Below are 11,727 nucleotides of genomic sequence, written 5' to 3' on the forward strand. Positions count from 1 at the left end.
CGCAACCTTTCATGTCAAGAAGGGAAAAAGAAACCATATTCCCGAAGGAAGTACAGAGGTAAAAAACTATAAACTCCCAACCTTTGTGTGCTTATTACCCCAATCTGAACAGTCAATTTTTTCTTACCCTATCCTATGCACTTTCTACACCTACGACAACACACCTAGTGGACTCTGGCTTCGTTTGGATCTCAAAATAATCTCAACTCATCTCAACTCATCATTACAACTTTTTCAAATCTCAATACAAAATATAATAAACAATTCAACTTTTTCAAATTTTAAAATAATAATAATATTAAAAAATAATATTCTAACAATATTTTATCATCTCAACTCAACTCAACTCAACTCACTTCAACATCCAAATACAACTGAGTCTTCTTTACTCAGGATAGTACGATTTTGGTCACTATGCTACCCTATGATTTTGGTCCAATTGGCGTTTAAGGTCTTTTTAAGATTTAAAAATTATTTCATTTTATTTAATTTTTATAATTTTTTTAAATTTTTAAATAAAATAAAATAAATAATTTAATTTTTTTAATTTTAAAATAATAATAATAATAATAATATATATTTTATAAATATTTTATTAATTTTAAAATTTTTATTTCATCTCAACTCGACTTAACTTGGAGTCTCTGTTCAAAGAAAAAAGCTCCAAAAACGGAAATAGCGAGTAAACTGATAAGATGAAAAGTGACTATCAAGTTGCAAAGAAACAACATGTAAGTTATATTTCTACTTCTCCACATGGCCCAGAGTCCAGACCCCACTAAGCCAATAAATTGAGGGTGCTGTGTGGAGCCCACCACGTTTTCTCTGCAAAACAGCTAGCACAGAAGACTTCAAAAAACAGAAGAAAAGAAGCACAAACAGGATATAGCATGGCAAAAAAAATGGATCTCTTTTTCGTTCGTTTGAACGTTTAAACGCAGATCTCTTTTTAAAAAAGTGTTAAATTAAAAAAAATTATAAATGTTATGTATAAAAAAATTTTAAATTTAAATAAATTTAATAATTTAAAAATTAAATATTTGATTAGACTCAATTTAAAATTAGATTAAATTGAATCAAATCTAAATTTGGCCAAACGGGGCCTAAGTCAAACAAAACAAAAACGCATTGACCGTCTTTCTGGAGCAGCTCTAGTGTTCAGACCAACTACCAGTTGAGAGAGATCCTTCTTTACCTGACAAACTCTAACTTGGTGGACTGGCACGTGCCAATCGCAAGTGCTTCATTGAGGGCTTAGATTCATTAAGCACGTTCGCAAGCCCTCACGCCAGCTCCCCCGTGAGGGCCTGGTGGGGCTTAAGCACGTGCTGCTGTTCTTTTGGAAATCCAAAATCTCCAAAAAATCCTGAAATTTAAAAGGAAAATCTGAGAGAAAAAGTGTCGCCACACTCTTATCGCCCAGCGTTTTTTTTTTTTATATATATTTTTAATATATTTAAATATTTTTAAAAAATAAAAAAATATACTAATAAAAATTATTTCTTTAATCATTAAATAAAAAAAAATAACCAGCGATCAAATGAGAGTAAAGTAGCTTTTCTCACCAACGTATACCTTCCGGCATCATACCCTAATGCCCAAAAAGAACAGAAAAGGACAGAGAAAAGCGATAATATATCTTGCCATGTACGAGAAAAACATAATGATCTAGCTACATCACCATCACAAAACAATCAGGACCGTCCTCTAGCAATCAGGGTGTTCACTAAAATCAGAGATCGATCCTTGATTGAACGTTTCTGATAATACATTACATGAAGTAATATGGTTCAAAAACTATCATGGACATTTAATAATAAACTGGACAATTTTTTCCACCAATATTTTTTTTTTATAAAAGTATATATTTATTATAAATTAACAAATATCATATTTCAGAATGCATGACCGTGAGAGCAAATATACATGGAGTTGAAGGAAAATGACATCACTGAAGATGAAAAGCGTTAAGATATAAAATAAATAATAAAATTTATCTATTCTTTTAAATTTTTTAGACATATTTAGTTCATATAATATCAGGGCTGTATAGCTCACAACTCTTATCTGATCCTACTATAGCCTCATCTTCCACTTTCTTGCCATGTGCAGCTCATTTTTTAATTCCAAACCTTACTCTTGTGATCTCTATCAAGCTTGACAGCTCAAATTATCTTATTACGAATTCTCAATTTCTTCTGATTTTTCGTAGCCTTGATCTGATCGACATTGTTGATGGTACCGATCCTTGCCTTCAGAAATATTAACTTGATTCTAAAGGAAATGCCACTACTACTAAGTCCTGATTTTGTTCTCTGGCAAAATATATATTAGTATCTCTTGTATAGTTGTATTGCTTAATTGCTACACTTTCTAATGCAGTTATCTCCTCCGTGCATAATCTAAATACCACCCAATACTAATATCATATCCCGAGCTTATCAATAGTCTCAGGTCTAATAATCTGCGAAAAAAATGAATTGTCGCTACTAAACCCAAGACCCGATGTGTTAGGAGAAGATTATTGAAGTTATCCCACATTAGTTGTGGAAGGGGCTGGTGGTCATTTTATAAGTGTGAGGAAAAACCTCATCTCTTGAGCTAGTTTTTGGAATTGAGAAAGGCACATAACCACCCAACACAATTATTGAGGTTGTCTCACATCGGTTTTGGAAGGGGTTGGTGGTCAGTTTATAAGTATGAGGAAAAACCTTACCTCTTGATCAAGCTTTTAGGGTCGAGAGAGGCACACAACCACCGAACACAATTATTGGGATTGGCCCACATTGGTTATGGAATAGGCTGGTCGTCAGTTTATAAGTGTGAGAAAAAGTCTCACCTCTTGAGCTAACTTTTGAGGTTGAGAAAGGCACATGACCACCCAAGATTGGTACGAGAGTAAAATTCTTGAGTTCGAATTTTGACTCTATACTCTACTATATTTAATTAAATATTCTACGTGTTGAGTTCATTTATTGAGTAAAAGTCTGACTGGCTCACTCGTAAAGAAAAATATTAAAATATAAAATAAATAATAAAATTTATATTTTTTCGTTAATTTAAATTTTAGAATAAGTGATAATTTTATAGAAAGCGAGATTGGAAAAAATGCCCAATCAGGTTTTAGAGTCTGTTAAAGCCGTACGATGCCACTGTTGATTGCGTAAGCAAGACAGTAGTGCTCCTGAGAATCAGAAATTGAAACAAAAATTAATAACAGAAAATAACAAAACTAAGGCCTCGTTTGTAGGCAGCATGGGTCTCTCAGCCAACTGTATTAAAGCATTGTGCAAACCTCCCCACAGCAGTGAGCTAGCGCTCCACAACAACTGAACTGTTGGGTACTAGTACTACCAATTACCAAGCCTATACATCTGGACCACAGGAGAGAGGGAGGACCAATTCTATTTGGCCCAGGCCTACCCACTTCATTCTGTTGCTAAAGACAAAGAAAATTAGGTTGACTTGCCTGATCATATGCCACTCCTCAAATTCATCTTACAAATCCAGCCGTTCAATCCAAATCAACAAACGTCTCAGATGAGCCTCTTTCAAGGAAGTTTTAGAAAGTGTAGAAAAAAGAATACAGAGAAAGAAAGAGGGAAACCTTTACATCCTACTAGAAACAAAAAACTTTAGAACCTCACAAAGAAGATGTGATTCAATTATCTCAAAACCATAGGATATTGGTACAACAATAAAAAATTTTAAGATCAAAGGAATCAGGGTACAGGTAAAATCAGGGAAAAAAAAGTTCCTAACAGCATGAGGCAGAGATTCTCCTTTTCAAAAAGTTCCTAAGGGCAGGAAGCATAGATACTTCTTTCAGCCCTACCTTTCAGAGAGAAAAAGATAAAACATATAATATGAGGTTGTTACATGTGAAAAAAACATATAATACAAGACTCTTGCATGTGTTGATGATCTTCGAATATTGGCACAAAACTGGAACATTGGCATGCACAAATTTCATTGTTAAGAGACACATGACAAAGAATTAACATCAGGTTGGTTAGTTGAAGTAGGATAAGTTGGATTGCAACAACAAAGGAAGATCCGCAGAAGTGAAATTTCTGTAAAACTCTCACTTGCAAAACTCTATCATGTCGAAAACCAGTTACAAAACAAGTAACAGGACAAATACTGAGGTGCAAAGATGGAAAATATAATACTTGGATGTTTACATATGAAGTCTGTATGAGATGTTGGGGGAAAAAAATGAGAAACTGTATGTGAACATATTTTTCATAATATTTTAAGCAACCATATAATACTATGATCATGGATGGCAATCAGAAGAAGCCAGGAGTGCCAAGAAAAAATTGGCAACCTAAAGTCAAAGAAAAGAAATGAGTAGAAAATGTTTTTGCAGTCCAGACAACTATAGCCTGGGTTGAATCTGGATCTAGGTTTATTAAAACGCATTCTTACTAAATTTTTACTGTGTTTTATATGCTTCTGAAAAATTGGGCAGTTCATGTCTACTAGCATTTTTCTATTATCTTCTTCTGTTTTGCTCATGTAATGATCAAAGCTCCATCATTATTTACCAATGGTGAGAACCATCGTGCCATGGAGGTTTATGTTATATTCTCTATTCTGTCTTTGAGGGTTCCTCCACACTATGGGGCTTGATGAAATCAGCTTATCTACATCATACCTGGGATCCATATAAGCCACAGCTATGATATCAACTAATTTTTGTATATCATGCAGATCAATGGGGAGTAGCTTGTAGACTAAGCCCTTCTCCTTTCTCTGCAAAGCAAGATATGAACACTAGTTTTAGCCGAACAATTTAAATGCCCAATTGTACATGTGGCCAACAAACTTTAAAGAGCTTAAGTTACAGATGCATTTGTAGGCGTAACTATAGAAGAAAATCATAAAATAGAATCGGCAATTCATTTCCAACAAGTGCATGATTGATTGAAAAGCCACTGCAGTTCACTGCAGAGCCGCTTGTATCGCACAAAGCCAAGAAGGTGATGACCTTTTAAAAATGGCACAATCTGTGCCTTCCAAAGTAAATAATTATCAATTGTAAGTTTGACTGATAAATTGAGAATGAATGATAGAAGTAGTGACAGTGGGAGGGGAATCGTGAGTTGCCATGGGAAGAAGATGAGAGAAAAACTGGGAGAGAAAAAAAAAAATGGACGTGGGTCCTTCTAACCTGGCTATGATACCATACTGAAGAGAGAAATGATGCAGAGCATCATTTGTTTGTAAAAAGGCCTTAGAGAGAAAGTGACAGTGAATGTAATGACTCTGCATATTTTCAAATCTCTCAATGTACTGCAGATTACAATATATAGGCATTTCAGCCATAACAGAATTCCTACAAATACAATGCCAGCACACACTTTCAGTTACAACAATAAATTTCTAGATGATTCAATTTTGTTCTCTTGAAATATTCTCTCATTCTTCTAGAGTATTCTCTGAAGTCTGTAACCGCACGGCAGGTATTGCTGCTGCCTTAACAGGCACCCATACATAACAAACCAAATGGGAAGTCCAATGGCATACGCAGATTTGGTCAGCTAATATGGGAAAAGTGCAAAATGAGTGAACACAAATCTAGTTTCCAGCAGATCAAACGAACTCATGACCACCGTTTTGGGGTCTTTGGTAGCTAATGTATCACAAAGAGGTAAATTAAATTTCCATCGCTGAATTTCAGTCATATTTATGATTTTGTGAGAGGCTAGAGGCCCAGAAGTCAATCTGTTTCCGGTACAAACTCAGTTTCACAGTCGCAATTAATGAGTGGCAGATGACTTTATTTGATAATATCTTTAGTAATCTTGTGGAAAACTGCTACTCTGAAATTCATTTACAGTAGCTGGCCATAGCTTACTATTGTATTGAAGACTGAAGTTTTAAGTAATCTTTCCATCTTGCTTTAATGTTATAAGACCAAAAACAATATATGGCAATCAAACAAATACTTCCGAAAATAGAATATAGACTTGTTTTCACGTTTTCCTTGTCACTTTTTATATTTATATTTGGGTGTTCTCTGGTATACGTCCTGTTTACATGGCCTATTCCTTTTGCCCTTTTCAATAAAATCTTCCATTACTCATAAAAAAAAAGTATGTACACTGTGCACCATAATTTAGTACAGAAGAGTATATTAGAGGTTAGTTGACTGTCAGATGACCAGAATGGCACAAGCACTCCTAAAGTACAGAGGCCAGTGACAAATTTTCTTCAATAACTATTCTTGCAATAATCAAGATAACTTTTTTGATAAGTAACAATAACGAAGATAATAATAACTATATAGTCCATAGTAACCACATTTTCAGGTAAATATATTGCAATCTACCACGAACATCAGCAAACATTTCTCGTAATTACTCGACTCAATTCCTGAAATCACAATAAACCATATCTTACACTTAATTGACACATTTGCCTCCCCACCCCACCTCTTCTTTTTCTCTTCTTGAAAGGAAAACGATCTATATGGCAATATGTTAAGCACAGATGTTAATGTGCCATTTTCCTGCAATTTTCTCCCCATTTTTACCATGTCATTACCATATGTTATACATAACAATAAAAGAAATGAGCAATTATGAGATTTAAAAACAGTAAAACACATTAAGCGAAAATTCAATCAAGAGTCCACAGGGCTACCTCTTGAGAGTGATGCTGCTCCACTAACTTTGTCTCTCAACTGACTATAACTTTCAATAAGTTTCACCCTTTTACTGGTTACCTAACAATCAAAGATCACAGAACCACTTATCCAAAGAGGACCATGCAACTTTCTTGCATGAAAGTATCACTTGCCTGAAACTAACTTACAGCACAACAATTTACAAAATGTCATTAGATTTCACATCTATTTAAAGCATATAGCAAACAAATCGTAAGAGATAAAACATGTGGGATGCTGGGAATGAATGCAGCCCTTAATTTCATAATGTGCAAAACTTATCATGAGATCACAAAGAAACTCAGGAACCTGCAACTGAAAAAAATGTCGTATCAAAGCCAGCTCCAAGTGACAATATCTGTTTCATTGTGCGAGCTTTTCCATCCGTATTTCTTTCACAATCAAGAAACTGATAGAGAAGCTTCCGGAGAGCAGCCCAACGGGCAAAGTAACCTTAATACATGCAAAACCTAAATAACAAATATTCACTGAATTACTAACAATGGCAAAAGAACGACCATCATGCCAAAATTGTATACTGCATGCTGTTGCAGGCTTGCAGCTAATAAATCATACCACGGTTAATAAACGGAGATCTCCTCACAGGCCTTCTTACAAATAAATGGATGTTGTCATCTTTCATGCACCCTTTTTGACACTTTTAGCAATATGGTTAACCGTTGGTAGTATTCTCTAGAGCAACATCATAGAACAATTCCGATTTATTAAAAATTCTAAAATCATAAAATTCGATATATACTCCAACAACACGCATGTACTATGTAGACACGTACGTATCAAATCGAGATTCGTTAGATCTTCCAGAGTAACCAATTCTTAAATCCTTGCCATTATTTTCAACTAAAATGCTAAGATCTTGTAACACACAACATAATGAGTCAATAGAATCAAAATTCAAAGCCATTTCATAATAGAACAGTGCTCGAGTCTAAAGTCATTGTTACTAATTTCCAGCATATTTCAAGCCCAAGCAAGCTATAAATCAGAATAGTACTAAGTAACACGTGCAACTAATGCGCCGTTTGGTTGGTGAACAATTTAAGAAAGACAAAAAGGAAACATATCAAAATTCTGTTTTCCTCTAGATTTTCCCATTTGTCCTCACGTTTTCTCGGGAAACAATCAGAAAGTGTAGGAAAAAAATCAAATAAACAGTATCACTAGAACAAATACTTTGGAGGTGAACATGAACATGTTCAGAAATAAATGAGAGGAAAAAACGCGATTGTGAGATAATAAGGTGTGAAATGAAGCTTACAATTCGAGAGAACTAGTAGATAGAATAGGGAGGAGAAGATGAAGGTTACAGGCTGTCGCTTCGTTGTTTGTGGCCTGAACTGGTGCTCTGTTGCTGTGGCCAGAATCACTACTGCTTCGCCATTTCTCCGTTTTCTTTATTTTCTCATATATATTATATAGTCCGTTTTCTGTTTTGACTAATCCTATTTATTGTGTATCAATTTTCTATATGAATTGATATTGGGTGATGCTACAGCCCCCGCTGGGGGCTCCCGCTGGGGTGTTGTGTTATTTTACATGTATTTTGTTTAAGTAATTTTTTATATAGATTTTTTATTATTTTAAAATATTTTAAAAAAATAAAATAAATTTAAAACATCATTCAGAAAATATTTTCTTAATGAGAAAGTAAAAAAATATATATTAAAAAATACTTTCTTAATCATGAAGTAAAATAAAAAATTATAAAAAATATTTTTAAAAAAATAAAATAAATTTAGAACATCATTAAAAATACTTCCTTAATTAGAAAGTAAAAAAAAATTCATTAAAATATACTTTCTTAATCACGAAGTAAAATAAAAAAATATTTTTTTATGATTTTTTATTTTACTTCGTGATTAAGAAAGTATTTTTTAATAATATTTTAAATTTTTTTATTTTTTTAAATATTTAAAATTATTAAAAAAATCTATATAAAAAATAATTTAAAAAAAAAACACATAAAAAATACACTAATCTCCAGCGAGAGCTCCAAGCGGGAGATATAGCATTTCCCATTGATATTAAGCCATGCCGAGAAAAAACCACGATGATTAAAATAATAGTAAATAGTATTTTTTTTTTAATTCAACTCGATTAATTTTTTAAACGAGTTTCTGTAGAATATAAAATTATAATTAATTATTAAATAATACAATTCGTATAAAATTTAATTCAACTGATATAAATTTATATAAATTCAAATATTTATTATTTTATATAACATCTAATTTACATACCGCCTCTAAATATAAACTATTAATGTAAACTCATTCAATTATATTTAAAAAAAATTTAAAATTATAATAATATCATTTTTAAAATAATATTTTTTCTCCTTTTATGTTCATTCATTAATGAGACTGCACTCACAGTTCTCCACTCAAAACTACAAATAAAATTTCTCTTGATTTTATGATGAGACTATTTTAAATATGTAAAGTAATAATAGGAAGTCATGTCTTTGATGTCATGCGTGTTTTTTTAATCTTGTGAATATTGTCATATCTAATAGCTATCTAATTATGAATAGTAATTTTTTTTTGTTATTTTTGTTATTTTTTCGTTAAGTCCGTTAAATCCTGTTTTACTAAAAGGTCCTTAAATTTTTTGATAATTTGAAGTGTAGCTCCCTTATAGAATTTAATAAAGGATTACGTTTTATCAAAAAGTCTTTAAGATCTTTGACCATTTGACGTGTAGCTCTCTTGTAGAATTTAATAAAAAATCATGTTTTACCAAAAGACCATTAATAGAATATAATTATTCTTAATATTAATATTAAATATTATTAATTTGATTAGAATATAATTATTATTAATATTTTAATTAGTAGAACTATAAAATGTGATCAAATTAAAAAATTAAAAAAATTAATAATATTTTATTATTATATAGAGAGTAAATAGATAATCAAATATGGGTGCAAACTAATGCTCATACTTTGTTGAAGTTTATATATTTTTTTAATCTTGATTTTTTGTCTTTCTTTAATTTTATATTTTCTTTTTTCAGATAAATAAGTTATTGACATTTTTATTTTTTTTATTTAAATCATTATATCAGGTGCACCCCGGGTGCGTTACCATTCCCTAGTGTGTATATATATATGTATGTACGGTATATTTTTTTTTTTGTGTTAATGTGACGGTATACATAAATATTTACAAAAATTCAAACTTTATTTGTTAAATTTTTTAAATGATGTTACGAGATATAATATAAATATTATATTTTGTTAAAGAAAAGTGTTAGGTCTACATATAAATTTACAAACCAAAATTTTTAAACTGACATAGTTTTATGTGATATATCAAATTTATTTTACAATAAAAATAATTTTACAATCTGATATGTCACGATAAGTTTTGACCATTCACTATTCATTTGAACTTATTCGTTTACATCCCAATTAGATCTAGAGGGAAATTAAAAAAATTTATCGCAATATATTTTTTTAATTATTTTTTGGACTAAGTATTTCTTAAAAGTAAAGCCAATTGGTCCCAATAACTATATAACTATGAACTTAAGCACCTTAAAAAGTTACGGCTTATGCCTTACAATTAACTATTGCTTTGTGTTTGGATGAAAAAATCCACCCCCCCCACTTTCTATATCATATCTTTGACAAAAAGCATAAACAAAGAAGATTGAGAAGTGGCCTAGCTCAAATTACCCAAGAAATGGCCACCAAGACCACCCATTTTGGTGGCCAACATGTGCCGGGTTTTTTCAATCAAAAAAAAAAAAAAAAAAAATACACATAATTTAAGTTATACAATTTTTTTTTTTTAGTAATAATACTCTTCATCTCAATCATTTTTACTCCCATCGTACTTGAAACAATGTCTTCTATCAACTATTTAGCCTCGTTTGAGTTCAAAATTTATCTAAATTCATTTCATCTCATTATTATAATTTTTTTAAATTTTTATATAAAATATAATAAATAATTTAAAATTTTCAAATTTTAAAATAACTTTTCCAAATTCGTACACAAAATATAATAAATAATTTAACTTTTATTCTACTATTCATAAATTATCTCAACTTATTTCTAAATCCAAACGACTCTTGAAACCGTACTAACTTAAAATAGATTATATCACAAAATGCGATCGAAGATGATAATAATTAGAAAAAAAAATATTACTCATATTCTTTAGAATGTTTATTTATTTTTGTGAATTTCTTTTAGTTCTTGACATTTTTTGGATTTAAAATTTAATATTATTATTATTAAAAAAATTATATATACCACAATATTTATTTAAATTTATTTCAAAATTATATGGAAAATGCTATGCATCAGCCTCACACCAGCACACACTTCACATCACTTTTTTTTTTTTTTTTAATTTTTTACACTCAATAGGTTGAGTGTGTGCTGGTGTGGGGCTGATGCAAATATTTTTCCAAATTATATATACCATAATATTCATCCTTTTTTTAATATTTTTTGTTTTGATATTAAATGATTAGTTTCAAAGTGAAATATATTAAATAATTTTTAAGAGTTTTGATACAATCATAGGAGAAGTTCCCGAGATGCGGCAAAAATCTTTGTATTGTTTATTGAGCGGTGCTACTTTGCAGCTCAGAGTGCATCGTTCTATCTTTATGCTAGCTTAATTTTTTTTTATTTTAAAATATTTTTAAAAAATATAAAAATATAAAAATATATCAATATACTAATAATTACTTTCTTAATTATTAAGTAAAAAAATAAAAAATAAATAAAATATATGAGGTGTCAAAACGAGGGGGCAAATAGAGTAGACAAAGTATATATTTTTTTGTTTCATTAGGCCCTATTTGGATACGGAGATAATTTCATTTTATCTTATCTTTTTTTATCATTACAATTTTTATATAAGATATAATAAAAAGTTTAATTTTTTTAAATCTTAAAACAATAATAATATTAAAAAAATATTTTAATAATATTTTATTCAATTTATTTAAAATTACCTTATCTTATTTTATCTTACTCATATTTGTTTCTTTCACCGTCAATAAGTATTAATCTA

General features: G+C 30.5%; 1 long non-coding RNA gene across 3 annotated transcripts; it reads right to left on the reverse strand.

The window, feature by feature from the left end:
* Positions 1–3,175: 3,175 nt before the first annotated feature.
* On the reverse strand, positions 3,176–8,083 carry LOC108990115. Of its 3 annotated transcripts, XR_004801502.1 has the most exons (6): positions 7,953–8,083; positions 7,250–7,366; positions 6,983–7,143; positions 6,652–6,733; positions 6,409–6,517; positions 3,176–4,758 (listed from the first exon to the last, which is right to left on the reverse strand). It is a non-coding gene; the product is annotated as an uncharacterized LOC108990115 (long non-coding RNA). The 3 variants fall into 3 exon arrangements; XR_004801500.1 differs by lacking the exon at positions 6,409–6,517; XR_004801501.1 differs by lacking the exon at positions 3,176–4,758 and having other exon boundaries at positions 6,139–6,517.
* Positions 8,084–11,727: the final 3,644 nt, after the last annotated feature.

The sequence above is a fragment of the Juglans regia genome, chromosome 5 (genome assembly GCF_001411555.2).
Source record: "Juglans regia cultivar Chandler chromosome 5, Walnut 2.0, whole genome shotgun sequence".
Classification (NCBI taxonomy): domain Eukaryota; kingdom Viridiplantae; phylum Streptophyta; class Magnoliopsida; order Fagales; family Juglandaceae; genus Juglans; species Juglans regia.